Raw genomic sequence first — 17,643 nt, 5'->3', positions numbered from 1 at the left:
CGAAGTTTGAAAGAACGCGAACTAATAGTATACACTCATTGAATGACTTGTCCGCGAGTAAGTAGGCCCGATATGGTGCACTGCATGTATCAGTTACCGGTTAATAGTTAAAACTATTGCCCGGGATCGGATTGATGACCAAATGTTTTGACTATTGACGGCAAACCATTCAGTAGTGTTCAAAGTTTCATTTTATATAATTTTTTACCTATTAGCCTAGAAATATGTGATGAAATATAGATAGGCATTATAGAAAAAAACACTATGAACCGGCGATATATATAAAAAATAATGTAATAAACAAGCTAACGGTTTGTAATGAATGCGTTTTCTACATATTTCTACAATTTCTGTGGGAACTTATTGTATAGTCAATAATATATAAACATTAAAACTCATTTACAACTGGATTTTTAAAGAGCATTCATTTTTTTTTCACAAGAATACCTCCACCTTGGATATTGATGGTGATGCTGGAGCTGGTTGTTTCAATTCTGGCTAAGTTTGGTATCAGTTACCCGTAGCCGCGTGAGTCAGACTGCTCTGTTATCGGTCTCACAGTAACAGCAATAATAACAGCTTCACTTATTGCCATTTCACTGACTTTAAAAGGGACATCCCTGAGCAGATGGTTAAAGTCGCTGACTTTGAATCACTTGCCCCTCGCTGGTGTAGGTTCGAGCCTCACTCGAGGCGTTGAATTTTTCATGCGAGAAAGCCATCATGCTGGCTTGCGGGAAGTCGGTGGAATAATGCACGGATGGAGCACCTTGGGTATTACTCCACCATCATAGCTGGAAAGCGGCTATATGACCTATAGTTACGTCAGTGTGACGTTAAACCAAACAAAAAGGCTTTTAAAAAGTAGGAACGTGAGGTTGTTTTTGATTCACTTACAGTACACGTACCGGAAACCAAGGTTTGTGCAGAGCACTTGTTTTGGATGCCTCGCATCAAGGCCAAGGTCACACTTAGGGGTCAAAGGTCATATGACTTACGTGATTATATTGATCTGCATTGCGGTTCTTTTATTTTTATTCGGCAGATCCTTTTTTTTCACTTACCATATTTTTTTCATAACTTCCATTTATGTTACTATAAACAGCTCACTTTGTATTTTTTTATTAAAGAGTGGCAGTTTTTTACGCAGTCATTCATTGTAAGACAAACGTGCTTTTCCAGTTTAATAACCGGTCAAAACATGTTTCATCTTTGACGTTTAGTAGAGTCATTTGATCAAACATTGTTTTCACTTAAACAGAGATACTTGGGCTAGGTGTCCAATAAGTTTTAGATAGACATGCAGCACAATGTCTGATTTAATATTTTACAGTTATGATATTTTCCGTATTCAAAAAATTGTTTTGAACTAACGAAATGATTTTTCTTCTTTTTTAATTACCCAGAAAGACGTGTTAATCTTATGCTGTGAGCCGGTTGCCCAAACCGTAACTCCAAATTGTGATAATATTACTTATAAAAGAGCAGGGAGGTAGGGAGAATCCATCCGAGGTTATGACCAGAAAAAAAGGGTTTATTAATATAACCCAGCCCGGCCCAGCACAAACAACCGAAATAACCGATTACGATTATACGGAAACCACCGGAAACTTACGGACGGAAGGCTGATATAATTACGAATGGTTATACCGTCATCTTAGTCAATGCAAATGTGTTATTTACTTCATTATTACAGAACTACAAGAAAAGTATTCAATATTGATGAAACGTATGTTCAATGAGGTATTTCACTTGACATAAGAAATACCTTAAATAACGAGATAGTTTATGTGTTTCAATTAAACTCAATGGAGCTCGGCAATCGACATGTCATTTTGTGTAACGGGCAGACATGAAGTAGCACATGGCTGGATACCTCCAACAGAACTTGACAGGCTAGTTAATGTTACGTCATTATGAACTACTTTCACAACTATTGTTGTGACACTAGGTTTTGTACTACGGTGAAGGGGCCTTTACTGTGTCGGTACAGTTGCCTGCATGTGTTTTTCGTCCTACTGTTTCACAAACTGGCGAGGGGAAAAGAAAATATAAATAAAAAATGTCCTACAATTTTTAAGTAGGTGAAAATCGTTTATTCTAATAAGTGCCAGTTAAAATAGAAATTTTGACTATTGGTCTACAAGAAAACGTGACTATATAGCTATGAATATGAATATAAACAAATGACTTTAACTTCTAAATATATATGTGGCAGAATGTAACTTGATATCGACACGATATGATTCGTAATTATTTTAGCCTTCCGTCCGTAAGTTTCTGGTTGGTTTCCGTACAATCAAAATCGGCTATTTCCGTGGTTTGGGCCGGGCCGGGTTTTATTAATACAACCGTAACCGCAAAAAGCCTTTCCACTCCTGCTTTCCGAGTAGATACCGACATCTTATTAATTTTTCTACTAGATAAATTAAATGCGCCAAATGGAATTAAAAAAAAAAAAACACACACACAAAAAAAAACAAAAACGAAACAATTCGTCATTCAGTTACAAATCGATGAATTTCTTAAAAAAAATTAAGTAGTATTCTACATAATGATTGACATTAAGGCCATTTCCTCATATTTCTGTAAATACTATGTCAGGATTTGACGAATATGCTTGTTGTCGCTTTTCGTGAATTAAAACCTGCGCTAAGTTAAGTGGCAAGGGCCTGTTTCGTATTATGGTCTAGTGCGACATTTTTACTACAATAGGTAGATGTACCGTAAAGGCATGTATATACAACTGGTTATTTATAATGTTAATAGAATGAAGGACTCCTGCGTATGAGTAATTACTGTGTAAAATAAACTAATGCTTGACGCTCCATGTAGATGGCCGGGTCTAAAATCTTACCTGAGATACTGGAAATCAGCTAAAATGGAAATGGTCATCCATCCATCCATCAATGCTACATGTCAAATATCTAAGATCTAGGCCTTCTGGTTTATTTTTTAGAAAATTTTGAAGATTTCCTATGTAAAATTAAGTGACCCCTGGGGCGGGGTCAATTTTGACCCCGGGGGTCATGATTTGAACAAATTTTGTATAGGTACTAGGCATTGCTACATGTTAAATATCTGAGCTCTAGGCCTTCTGGTTTATTCTAAGAAAATTTTTGAAGATTTTCCTATGTAAAATCAAGTGATCCCTGGGGCGGGGTCAATTTTGACCCCGGGGGTCATGATTTGAACAAATTTTGTAGAAGTCCACTAGGCAATGCTACATGTCAAACATCTAAGCTCTAGGCCTTCTGGTTTATTTTTTTTTTAATTGAAAATTTTCCTATAGTAATCTATGTAAAATCAAGTGACCCCTGGGGCGGGGTCAATTTTGACCCCGTGGTCATGATTTGAAAAACTTTAGTAGAGGTTCACTAGGCAATGCTACATGTCAAATATCTAAGCTCTATGGCTTCTGGTTTTTGAGAAGAAGATTTTTTAAGATTTTCCAATGTAAAATCATATGACCCCTCGGGCGGAGTTAATTTTGACTCCGGGTTCATGATTTGAACAAACTTGGTAGAGATCCACTAGGCAATGCTTCACACCAAATATCTAAGCTGTAGGCTTCTGGTTTCTGAGAAGAAAATTTTTAAAAATTTTCCTTTCGGTTGCCATTGCAACCAGAGTTCTGCACGGAATTTAATTCTTTGAATATTTTTTGTATAGCTTCACCCAAGGAACATTCCTGTGAAGTTTGGATGAAATTGGCCAAGCGGTTTATGAGGATATGTCGTTTAAAGTACGACGGACGGTGAGTGATCACAATAGCTCACCTTGAGCCTTTGGTTCAGGTGAGCTAAAAAGAACAAAAGTCTCGAAATAAAGTACGTATCAGGTTTCTCGGAAAGGGCCCGAGATATTGTTGGAATAACGTTTGTCCAAGCCAATTTTTACGTATTTGTATGAATAAATGTTATTGTCGTACTTGAAATATGACACATCATATTGATTCAAACGCAGTTGCCATTCTTTACTTTTATCTAACACGAATTATCTCTACCAAATAGTGTGCCTATTCTAATTAAAAATTCCCAACAGGTTTACAATAAGTATTAGTGTCTAAAGGAAGCAGATATTAAAGATATTTATATTAGTTTAGTCCAGATTTCAAACGAAATAAAAGGCATTTTGTAAATATTTGGTCCCAATTATTTTTTAGAATAATTTGGATATGCTTAGTTCAAAAAATATGTTGGCCATTTCACAAAAAATCCATACCGAAGAATATTCCTCCGGCAAATAATCGATAGCTGTCAGATTTTCTATATAGAAATAAGAAGGGCATGTACACATTTTACTTAATAACAAAATTATTAAAGATAAGAAACCTTAGGTGCAAAAGTATAACCAAAGTTCAACATTTGATTCATCACACGGTATTTTTAAATTAAATTTTATTTTTATTTTTGATTCGTTCCTAACATGATGTTTAATGCCATCATCTTGTCATCTTTCCCCTTCTATTTTCCATATAAAATTTGTAAAAATCTCATATACGCGTTTCTTAAAAGTAATTTTTCGGATAAAACAATTAATATGAAAGCTTAGGTGCAAATGGTTTCCTACTCTCAATCAATTTATCTTTTGAATGATATTTATTTAATTTTTGTAAAATAAAAATTTGATTCGTTCTTAGACGGTTAATTTCCATTGATTTTGAAGAATAATGAACTTCTTTGCGAAGTTGTTGTTATAGCGTCATGTGAAGACGACATGTCACGTGATCAAAAGGTTTAAGTATAATATATTATGATTTAATCAGTTTAGTTCATTTGTGATTGAATGTTTTATTCGACACAATGAGTGGAAGTTTTAAATCAATTTTACTTCGCGAATAAGTCTTTTTGTGTTAATATCACAAATTTTACAACTTGAAAAATTCAATTAAATATTGCAGATAATATCCTAGTTCTAAAAAGAAAGAGATGCGCATTTTTTCTTATGTTGTTGTTCTTACCTTTTTTAGTTTTCAATTAGATATCAGTGTCAGTTACGCCAAATATAAACGAATAAAAAAAAAGATAATAGATTCAAAGTCCGCCTAGGTCAAATTAAAGGCGGGAATTATGTCCGGAGGATTATCATGTACAAGAGTGTATTTTTTATTGTAAATAAAATATCTGGTTTTAAAACGGAATTGATCTTCCACCATTTAAATTTCATGAAACTTTTGCAACAATAATGACGGTTTTAATAAAAACTAAAGATATATCATGATAACAGATAAATTTTCCTTCAATGCAAGTTAAATATAAAAATATTTTTAGTCAGTGCTTTAAACTGCCTTAGCAATACGTATGTTTTTATCGACTAACTTCTTATGAAATTAGAAAAAAAATCATTTTGTTTTCATTGTGTGGAAATATAATTTTACTTTCGTGAAAATTTGAATCGGTTTCATGATTTTTTTTCAGTTAAAATATCATGAAAATTGTCATTATGAAACTTTCATAATTGATCGTACCTGTTCAATTTAAAATGATTTTACATGAATGTCATTTCTATTCTGTAATATTAATGAATGAAAGTTGATAGAAATTGTTGATCCATCACGTGTATATATCCATTTTATTAGCCCCCAATTACCATTAATAAGGAGCGTTAAAACAACACGGACATATACAACACTGATAAGGCTATAAATGCGTTTTGAATATAATTGTAATGTCATTTTACTTTCTCTCATTTTTTTTTTGTAATTATTATTTTGCAACTGTTTGGTAAAATTTGTGTAGTTATATTCACGTTGAAAATGGCAAAATACCTGTACCACGCTGATTGCCAATATTTTTTAAAAGAAAGAGAAAAAAGGATCAATTTGACCAACGGTGACACAGTCTCCATTTTATTTATTCTACAAACGTACCATAATTTTCGAATCACTTAATTTTTTACTTTCCCGATATATAAAGAATTACTTAATTGAAATACGTATGATATTGAACCATTTTAGAGTAAAAAATATAAAATCAAATAAAATCTACACATGTAATAGTATAAATTGTAATTAACCGTTTTCAAAAAACTTATATAATGTATTTCTGTGACTTAAAAATGGACGTGGTTGTAAAATTCTAACAAGGTCATTATCAGGATTTTAACTTGGGGTCTGAAAAATGTGATAACATATACTACATGTCACACAGAAAAGAACAGAATTAACTATTATAAATCGACATGATTTTACAATGTCAAATATAAAATTTATTTGTTTTATTTATTGATTTTTTGTGACTTGAAAGACAAAAATACAAAATAACATTTAAAAAGCTACATATTAAGTATTGTTTTGGTAAAACTGACTTTTTAAATTTCTTATTAAAAGTCCCTTCTTTTCCATAGTTTGTAACTAAAAGTGCATGTCAATTATGCTTGTTTAATTTCTTATGGAAAACCTCTTGAAATTGAAATAAACATCCAGGTAATGACACCCGGAGGCAATAGATATCGACATCGCAATGCCGGTCACCCGTTACCAATACCATATAGCTGTTGTCTCCCCTGATATAGATTTTCTGCCATATCGGTCATGTGGTCAATTCTTCCTCATGAATCTTTTATGGGTAAAATTGGCGAAAAATCAAATTGTCCGCGAAGTAAAGATATTTCTAATATGAATACAATTGACTCTCATTGGCTTGAACCCGGATCGCTCGAATACCACCGTTGTCTCGAATTCATCGTCTGGTCCCGATCGTATTTCTTTTATATTGTATATTGTTCGACTCAGCGTTAACTTGAACTCTCTAACTCCCTGTCTGGTCCCTTGAGCTTAATTTTAATGTAAATCACACCCGATGGGTCGAACAGACAAATGTCTGCCACAAATCTTTTCACGGGGCAAACAATTCGCACCTCTATTATCTTTATTGTTACAGCTTTATTCGGTGCGCGCAGTTTTAGCACGTTGTGAAATTATACTTGTATAGGTCAAACAAGTTTAATTAGATCATTTTCGTTCACTTTAAGGTTTTAATTAATGAACTGTATGTGTTAAACAAAATCTGGGGAAAGAAAATATATATTTTAATTTAAACATGACTGATGGCTTACACGTTTCACATTTCCAAAGTTGAATTATGCTGGTCGTACAACTAAGTGTAGGACCCTGCAGTGAAAAAAAAAGCTACGTCGCCTACCGGACAACAAGGAATTGTGCCCATCCTTTTTTTTATAATTGTATATTTGATATTAGATGAAAGTGTAAATATGCATGTATAAAACTATTAAAATGGTATATAAATTATGTTTTTATTTCTTCTTTATTAAAACGAAATATGACAATTAATATATATTTCCAACTTAAATATAGGTCAACTATGTATGTATTTTACCAGAGCTCCGTGTATAAACAAAGATGGCCGCCATACTGATGGCTCGAACTACCGATCTCTCGAACTCAATTTCACGAACCATTCGAGCTCGAGCCAACGGGAGTCGACTGTATGTAATAGTATCGCCTTTTTTAAGACAAAAATATATGTGTTTCTTTATCAAACTTATGTGTAACAGAGTAACAGATTAGATAAACAACACGTTTTCAAAGCTAAATAGCTTTTGATCTAAATGTATGCTCATTTAAGAGAAACAAATCTACTCTAACTTGATTATTTCGCAAAAAGATAATATAATTATTCACCGTGGTTATAATTGTAAAACTATTGTAAAATACAGTACATTAAGTTTACATTTGGAATCAAACTACATGACAGATGCTTAATCCATAAACTGTTTGTCATATAATTATTTAACAATAACATAGATTGAAATATTTGAACATGAAGATAAGCTTTCACAGTCCCATTTTATATGTTAGTTTACTTCCTCGAATTCATACAGCTGTTAATGCTTTTATTGCATTTACAAACATCCTTGCATAAGAGCCCAGTCTTTTTCCATTCACATCTGAGCGTCCTACATCCAGATGTACACGCTTGTCAATGAACTCCATACAAGCATAAGAAATTGGATCAAGGGTAGTAAGAACTGGTTAAGCAGTTTATCACAAAACAACAGAAATTATTAGTAAACGAACTACATCTTGACAAACACCTTATCTATCCAATAGATGTTTTACTGTTCTGTACCATTGAATTGGATTCTTTAGATATTCTAATAGGGATGTCTCCCTGAATGCAATTTGTGAAGATATAAATGTAAACAATTGTCAAAAACGATGCAGACACGTAACAGATTTTTAAAAATGGTGAGTTTTATAGGCACTAAACTGTCCAGAATTGTTGCCTCTTCATGCAGTCTCTTTTAAGAATTCAATACATATATGAGTGAATTGACAATAGTTGTGTAGAATAATATACATGTTTTATATGCTGTTTAGCTTTCGTGTAAAACAATGCTTTGTTTCTTTAATTTGGTGATGTTCAAACTTTTTTTCTGAGAAACATGGACCTAAGTGTATTTTCTGCAACATTCCATCCCATGTCGGTAAATGCAGGCTGGTCTGGGTTTGGAACAGTTGCTTGGTTCCATACCAGACCTTGATAATAAGCTCTTCCAATGTGAAATGAGTAGGCATCACTGGCTTTGGGCATGTGTTCAGGACTTGTTGACTTACCAACATAATATTTCGAGCACTGTCAGTACTTACAGTATCTTGGCCATACATTTTATAAATAAAATATTCAGAGTTTTTCATTACTTCATCAGACAGTTGTCCATATTCAGGACCTTCTGTCAGTTTTGCCTTGGCTGTAAAAACTTTAAATGCAGAATATTTAGAGAATCCACTGAAATACGATATTGTGTCACAACCAGTGAGTGCATGAGATGCAAGTAAATTAATACGCAGCTCTTCAGTTAAAAATGATTTATTTAACACTGTGTTGACATGAATGTATTGTTTTCGCTGTTCCAGCCATCATCTTAACTGCTGTATTTATTCCTGCAGGTGGCATAGTAAGAGCAGGAAAACGTCAGTAATTCTGGCAGAAACAAAAACAGTGTTACATTTTTATCGTTTGCTGCATTGAACAGCATGGATAAGGGTGTTTGTGTCAGCTTCCTTGTGTTTAGCCTTTAATTCATCCAAATTAGGTTCATTTACATTGCTTTCAACAGTTTATTCTTCCTGAAAGCCATCGCCAACAACCAACGTTTTTTTCTGTAGGGGGCATGCATGATCAGCTCTTCTGATAAAAATCTACCTAGACAAATCTATTTGCAGGAATTGCTTAAATATTACACCAGGTTTTTGGTAATGGTACATTCCTACTTTCAATTAGTCTCCTGACGGGTTGATATGTCATTTTGTGATGTTTCGTGATGTTTGATTTTTACTGAGTAATGTCTATACCGATCAAACACTAAATCAATTCTTTCATATATTATTTTCCTTTTTTTAAATCTGCAGCAACAAATAAATCAGCATACTGACCAAATGTTGTTCCGTTTCCTACTTTCAGACTTTGTTCTAACGCTTGACAATCGACAAGATACTCAGACTATCCTTGTAGTAGTCACTAATCTCAATATCCTTGTCATGTTCATCTAACAATATGGAACTTTTTGCCCGTTTTAAGAGTTCCACTGCTTTCGGAAATATAAACTGGAACTCGTTTTCATCTAGAAGCTCTTGGCCACAATACATAAAATTCAAAAACAGGAACAGGCTCAACGGAACACAGTTTATTGCATCATTTTCACTACACTCAATCCAGAATGTCCTTCCAGAGAGAACAAATCAGTTTTTAATTTAAGTGCTACGTGTAATTATAACAAGAAATCGTTACTTGAATTATATGTCGGTATTGTCAGCCGTTTATCAATATTGGCAGTAATATCATATTGGGCAAGACTAAGCATAGACTCATCACATTCATTTGGAACATGAAGTGTATTTCTTTCATCAGAAAATCTATGTTGTGGAGTTACCACCTGAAACTTATTTCTCAGTTTACGTTGTAGGGCTTCTTTGAATGATGACCTTCTAGAACTAAATAACAAAGATAGTGTTGAAGAAGTATTTTCAGTAAGTATGTGGTATCTAGTCCAAATGTTTGAAAGTTGCAGTATTTTCGACTTCGTTGCAGCATACTCGAGTTCATGTATAGACCTTTTTACAGAGAGCTATTTCCTTGGCAACGGAAAACAATTTTCGCGCATGCGCACTCTACGTAGGGCAAAAAGACATAACGGCACAATATGAATTACGTTAGAGTTATATAGTATTTTAATCTATTCGATCAATAATAAGTTTGTTTTATAGTAAATATCCACCGAAAGACAATGGAAAATATATGTAGATCTTAGCAAATCCACAGCTTTAACTTATGCGCATTATCATTGATGATTTTAGATTAATGGACTATCTATTCGGCAATTTTGATCTCGACAAATTTAGGTTAAGAAAAATAAAGAATGATATTTTCCATGAATTAATTAAGTAATAACAAAGATGTTGTTTCATTTCCTAACGCGATCTCACTTAACTTTCTACATGCCCAATTAGCTAACATGATACTTAAAATATAATTAAAAGTCGATGTTGAAAATAAGGTCAGCCTTTGGTTTTGTATCCAATTATACTCAAATTGGGATCAATTCATTCAGTATTCAAAAATAATAATAATCATCTTAAAATTGTTGCGATACATTTTCGATATGAAAATGATCCAGCATGTACACATAAGAAACAAAAGAATAGAGATTTATGTCAGGTATTTTCCTTCAGTGTGTAGTAACAGTCCTTGATTTGATTCATATCTTACGAATTTAGATTTTTTAGTAACTGCACTTCCATCGTTTTAAAAGGAAATGTCCATTAAAGTTCCAACGTATATTCTTATAGATTTTGAAATACTAGATATCACGTGAAATGTTTATTTTTTGATTCACAAAACAGCTCCGCCACGTGATATATTAATCAGAGTGCGTTCTTTTAATGTCATTAATGACCGAAGGTATTTATGTATATCACATCAAAGCCATCTTATTTGCTTCAGTAACTTTTATGATCCGCTCTAATTAGGGGACACTTTAGAAATTAAGTTACGGTCTTGATTACCTAGGTGACCTATGTTTTATCATGTCATTTACATAACAGTTACGCAATGATTTCCGGTATATCACTTAAAATAGCAACTTCAGTGACATGGAGCCGCGACCCCAAAGTATGTAGATGTCATTCAAGGTAGAGAAAAACAGATATAAGTTTATTAACAACTATTTGAAGTTGTGGGGAAAATAGATGTAATGAAAAAAATATGAATTTTTTAAATGTAAGGAACAAGTTTTATATTTGTATGATGTGTGGAATAGACTGGAAATGCTTGTTCTTTTCTGATGAAAATAAGAATAAAGCAGGCTTTTCAGGTAGGATATGATTAATTAACATGCATGTCTTTAATCAAAGTATACTGTTTTATAAATTTCTTGACTGAAATTCTCTTAATAATGGCAAAACAATTCGGAATAAAATGACAAATTTATGTACGATTTCTTATCGTTGAGAGTTCTTTTGCCACACGTAAAGAGCGCATGCGCGTTAAAGTCAAAACATCCGCGGGTTAGCATAGCAACCAATAACTCGTGTAAAAACATTTATAAGAAAGATCATGTCAAGATCTATATTTGAACTGTCCGACTTGGTTTTGCCAACTCCGTATCTAAAAGAATTTAAACATTTGTTAAGACATTTGCCCTCTGCAACAATGGGGGCGTTGACATCAAAGAATTGCTATCGCATTGTGTTGTCAAGTTTAGGGTCCTTCATGCTTTTCTATTGTCTCGGAAGAACATATATATCTCCTAATATAATGGTTTAACAGATCACATTGCAGGAGTATATGATAAAATTTTAAAGGATGCAGCTTTATCTGATGTTTGTCTCGAGGCCTGTTCTATAGTTAACACTTATCTTTGACTGAAAAGTTTGTAAACAAATCTAGAAAAAAATTCCTATGCGTCAGTTACTAATGGCTCATCATAGTAAGAATTTTCCTTTTTTTCTTGATTTAGCCAACTGTTTTAGACATGCTATGCCTTGAGGATGTTTAGGTTCAAGTTTGTCAGGTTTTGCCTCCAGACAAATGAAGCACATTTCTATGCTATCTTGAAATGGTCGCTTGAGATGCAAAGTCTTTTTTTACTTTGGAATATTTAACACCTATGGAAACAAAAAACTATTTATTACTTATCATTCACAAGCAACTAAAGTATATAAAACTAGCTTTAACAGATACTTATAAATGAACATAGGTACTGAAAATTAAATGAATACAAAACAAAAATAAATTCACCAAATCTTAAGATGTATCCGAGTATATAAAACAAAGTATCTCTAAAATGTTTAAGAAATAAAATGCATGTACATGTATGTTTTTCAAACCTGTAAAAAACCTGCAAAAAGTGCTGGTTCCATGAAGTATTCTTGACACTTCTTAAGCCTTAATTATCATGAAAGATTGTGTTCTTATCATAATTATTGTACATTAATTAACATGTCAAGCATTCCAAAGTGTTTAGATAAGGACTTTAACAAAAAATGGTCACACTCAGATTGTTATTATAAAAGATATTTGGATTGTTGATATTAATTAAGTTCATATAAGCCTTAATCTAAATCACTGTCACACTTAATTTTAACCAATTATCATGATGCTTAGGTATAAGCAAGTTGATTATACAATAAAATTATCTTACCAGGATAAAATATTATTCACGTGGTATTAAGTTCATTATAGACTATGTCATGTTAATCAAGTTTTAACTTTTCCAGTTGCTTTTGTGTTAAAGGAGTTCATCACAATATTTTGTGCGCAGCTCAATCGCGCAGCAAGCGATAACCACTGTAAAGTTCAGGATTCGCTGCCGAAAGTGCATAATTGTCGGATATGCAGCACACTCGTGCAAAAAATATCGTATGTACTGACAATAGAGGTCGTGCATCCATAATTTACCTTTAAAGTGATGGTGTTTTCTTGGAGGAGTAGTTGAAGGAAGTGCTCGAATCGAATACATTGTGGACAGCCAATTTGAAAGTAAACTATTTCGTCCAGTAATGATGCAGCCGACTCCACTTCAAATAAAATTCCAGAAAATCTTAACGTAGATCTATCTCCTTCAAGTTCAAATGTGAATTCCTAAAAATGTTGTTATACTTTTTATGCCCCACCCCGCATTTCACGTAGTAAGACCAGAGTTATGGCCCTTGACAGTCAAATTGTACATAAATGGTCTAAACATTTGTGTCGCATGTACCTCAAAAGTATATGCGCCAAGAGTCATGAAACCACACAAGAATTGAATTCAGCATGCGAAGTTGTGCACCAATGCTTTTATTTGAGGTTTCACTTGGTAAAAACAGATTTATGTCCCTTGACGTATTCAAATATATACGTAAATGGCATGTGAAAGCTTGTGTAGCACGTATCTCAAAAAGTATTTGACCTAGAGACATGCAACCTTAAAGGAGCATTATTCCGCATGTGAAAATTGGTTAAGAAACTGATAATAACATTGTGCAATTTGTTTTGTAAGAAAAAAAAATGTTCATAATTTTTAGGTGGGTGGGGTAATGAATACTTTTGTGGGTGGAGTGAATATTTTTTAATTTTTCTTGAAAACAAGCATGGGTTGATATTATTTTTTTTGGTTTAGATTTTTTTGTCTTAGTTCTAGCTTACATAATATAAAATTTGGTACAAGTCTGTCCGCTAGATTTTTCATATCATTAAGAAATACTTCGTGTTTTTCTCAGTTTCAGATACTTGCGACATCTGTCAAGAGCAATTTTTCTGAGTATATATATGTATATGTTGACATTTTATGCATAGTTATAGTGGTTTCATTAATTGTGATGCATAAACAGTAACATCAGAGTGAAACTTTGAATAAATAGTTGTGTGCTGTAGTTTTATTATGACATGTATGTATTGTTTCTTTGGAGAAAAATACCGATTTGGTGTTCTTAAAAAACTTTGAATATTGAAAAAAGAAGCACGGGTACCTATCATTTTTTTTTTTTTTTAACTTGTCATACATCAATCTATAAATATGCAAAGTTACAAAAATTCTGTCCGCTAGAAATAATTGTGAAAAACATCTTTAAATGACAATTTTAAGACTGCAGAACATTTCATGAAAAATATCGTTTTCTTTTTGACATTAAAGTTCCAGCAGAAAGGCCTACGTAGGATTTATATAGGCAGATGGCCCCCAATTTTTGAAAAATAATAAGATCGATGACAGTATTGAAAATCGACAGTTTTCACTAAAATAAACTTTAAACTACCGAACTGTGTCGTTTTTAACAATAACACATTCTCAGTATTGATGTAAAATGGATTCAAAATACGACCGGTACAGGCATTTTGCGTTAAAATTGCTGAATTCGGCCATTTCAGACTCAAAATTCGCTTATTAGCAACCCTTGCTTCAAGTAACAATTTATAACAGCTATTTCATTTGTTAATTCTATTTAATTTTCCTAACCAGAAACTGAAGCAAGGGTTGCTAATAAATGAATTTTGGAAAAAATGATATTATTTGTCTGGCCTTTCTCACGTATAAGAATGGCCTCCCTTGAAGCCAGGTGCTCGTTGCCAGGCAATATATTATAAGTGGCGCCGCTGTCAACATGTGCATGTGAAAACGAAAGTAGATTGTTTATCTAGGAATTATTACAACATTTTACCCTTCTACGTTGAATTTTTAAGGTAAGTAGATAAAATGCTATTTTGTTGTGTTAAATAACTAGGGAAGTATTCATTCAATTCAATTTCAATGGAAACGGAGCAGAATTATTGACACACGTCACAAGTGGCACAACGGTGCAGACTGTTAATGTTATCTGTGACACTCACAGTAGGAAGACAAATAATCTACTGACACAGTGAAAGTGTTTACATTTTGCATTATTTATCTGATTCAACCTGATGAATGGTGTGTACTCATTGAATACATGTACTGTATATGAAATTAATGAAGCAGTAATTTGACAAATACAAGCAATGAGACATTGTTCATTGATTAAAATATGGAATATTTTTCTGGTGTCCTTCACAAATGAGACAATTAATCCTTGAGATATAAAAGAATGCTTCAAGGTCAACAGAATATGACTAAAATTATAAAGGCTAGTAATGTAGTTTCTTATTGTCATTGTTATTGACATATTATGATGTCTTGCACTAATCAGTGTTTGTTTTGTATCATATTTCAGATATAAAAGTATGAATATTGAGATGATTATTTAGTTACCTTCAACTGGTCAGTGGCCAAAAGGTATGTCTTTTTGATATTTGTAAAATTTTCCTTACACACATTTTCTTATGATAATTATAGGCCTCCCAAGTTAATATCCACAGTTCTTACCATCTATCAACTTTGTTTCTGCTGAAAGTATAAACACTTTAAAATAACTATTCTATATTCTGTATATATCCAGGATTGCAGTGTATCACATGCTCTTTTTGAAATTTCTGTGACCTTTATTTTCTAGAGTAAAAGAAAATGTTTGTCATATTTACGCAAGAGTAAAACCAGATCAACTGAGACCCAAAATATAGTTGTGGAGTGTGACTTACTTGTTCTCATGACATAATGAAAGATCAGCTGCTGTGGAATGGCAGTCATACACATGTACCTGCCAGAACATTACCTTTTAATTCAAGAAAGTTGCTTTTAGATCAATTTTGTGGCTTTATATATATATAGACCTGAGGTCATATTCATAAAGCTTCTAAGATTATTTTCATCTAAGATATTCAATATTTTGTTAGAGACCTAAGTTGAAATATTTTCTTATTTAAAATATGAGAAACATTATGAATATGTCCTCTGTAATTAAATTAATTGATGACTCACACAATTATGCATATTGGTTATGTCATAAAATATTATTTGACTTTTTTATTTCAGGGAGTATTTCTGTGTGCCTTGAAGCATTTAATGCCCCAAAACAACCAGTATGATAAGAAGGTAATTTAGAACTCTTTTCCATGCCTTTCATAAAATTACAAAACCTGAGGAATTGAATTACCTAAGGAAGATCTGATAAATAAAACTTCAAAACTCTAATTATGCCCTGATTTACACACAGATTGTTCCTTGCATTTTTATTTTTATAAAGATGAGAGGATAGTTCATGTATATATTTGTTTCTGCACAGGATTCAGAATCAATTTTCTATCAGCTATGACAAAAGCAGACAGATTTCAGTATATGTCATAACAAAATTCAATATTTCAGGAACTTCATTTCAAAAGGATATATTAAAAATTTATCAAGTTGCTTTATATTACATTACAGACCAGAGTATACAGCTTCCCAAAATGTTGAAAGACTAAGTTGTTTTTCTATGGACTTTTAAGTATTTTGAATGTTTGATTTCTCTTTCTTTTAACCTTATGATTGAATATTTCATTTCAATTAGTCATGACACTTTTTCTAGTAATTTGCATCTACATTTCAACATGTTTACGCATTTTGTTTACACAGAAAGATATTTTTTACTTCTTTCATTCTAGGTATACTGTCTAGGTTGAAAACAGCCACAGACAATGAATTTGGAGGTGCATGCTGGAGCATCAGAAATTACATACTTGGAATGAATAATTGCACAATACACATTTACTTAGAAGTGACTAATGTTTATGTTAAAGTGCAATATCCATATTTGTAACATTTACTTGGGGGTAATAGTTACAGTGTTGAAAGAGGCTGCCAGTGTTACATTTCAGTCTAAGTTACAGTGTGGGTGCTAATTCTAAATTCTTGATAATCAAGTGCTTTTAATAACTTATGAATACTAATTATTTATCAAACTGTTTAATTTATCACATTCCTACATCTTCATTTTATATAAAATGCTTGTAGTTATATAATATATGTCAGGTTAAATGGTAATAAATTTTGTTTCTGTGTAAATATCTTGCTTTTTGAAAAATGAAAATGATACATTCAGTGGCCATCATCTGTCAAAAAGTTATTATAAATGCCTCAAAACTGATGAAAAGTTATGCAGTAACTTTTCACAAGTTCATGGAATAACATACTATCCATAACATTGTATAGTTTTCCTAACCTGTATCTGGGGCCATCATAAATTAATTGCTAGAGTAAATTTTCTTCACAAGGGAAAGGAAGTTTTTTTTTAATTTATTTTTTATTTCAGATATTTTATTTTTGCTTTAATGAGGATGTAAAGAGAAAAACTGACATAATTATAATAGTTATTTTTGTCAAATGGATTTGATTATAAGCAATAATAACTGAAAGTTGATAATTTATAACATTCTTTATAGAAATATTCCATAGATGATCTTGGAAACTAAAAATAGTGGATGATAATGGATGATAATCTAAGTTGATGATAATCTAACAATTAATATAGTATGGCCATACAAATATAAATCAATAAATACTTACTGGCAATAATATTGGTTAATTATGATGTAGCTATATGATAAATACATATTTTTGAATGGTGATTTGTTATGAGAAAAATAAGCTGATATATACAGTCTAGAGTCTTCTAGTAAGCTGCATAATTATGACTGGAACTAGCTCCATATTTCCTATCTTTAATTTCATAATAAAATAGCCAAGTATCACAATTATATGAATTCTAATGTCAGTTGTGTAAACAACTGCATTCATTTTCTAAAGTAATAGTTA

The 17,643-nt window shown here is 32.3% G+C and overlaps 1 protein-coding gene and 1 long non-coding RNA gene across 3 annotated transcripts in view; both read left to right on the top strand.

Annotated features, from left to right (window-relative positions):
• LOC123559833 (uncharacterized) overlaps window positions 1-17,643 on the top strand; it is a 43,411-nt gene that overhangs the window by 19,633 nt on the left and 6,135 nt on the right. The gene's annotated exons all lie outside the window — the stretch shown is intronic.
• LOC123538722 (uncharacterized) lies at window positions 14,590-17,419 on the top strand. Its single transcript, XR_008372628.1, has 4 exons — window positions 14,590-14,681; window positions 15,188-15,249; window positions 15,886-15,945; window positions 16,276-17,419. It is a non-coding gene; the product is annotated as an uncharacterized LOC123538722 (long non-coding RNA).

The sequence above is a fragment of the Mercenaria mercenaria genome, chromosome 10 (genome assembly GCF_021730395.1).
Source record: "Mercenaria mercenaria strain notata chromosome 10, MADL_Memer_1, whole genome shotgun sequence".
NCBI classification, from domain to species: Eukaryota; Metazoa; Mollusca; class Bivalvia; order Venerida; family Veneridae; genus Mercenaria; species Mercenaria mercenaria.
This window is presented reverse-complemented; position numbering and strand designations above follow the sequence as displayed.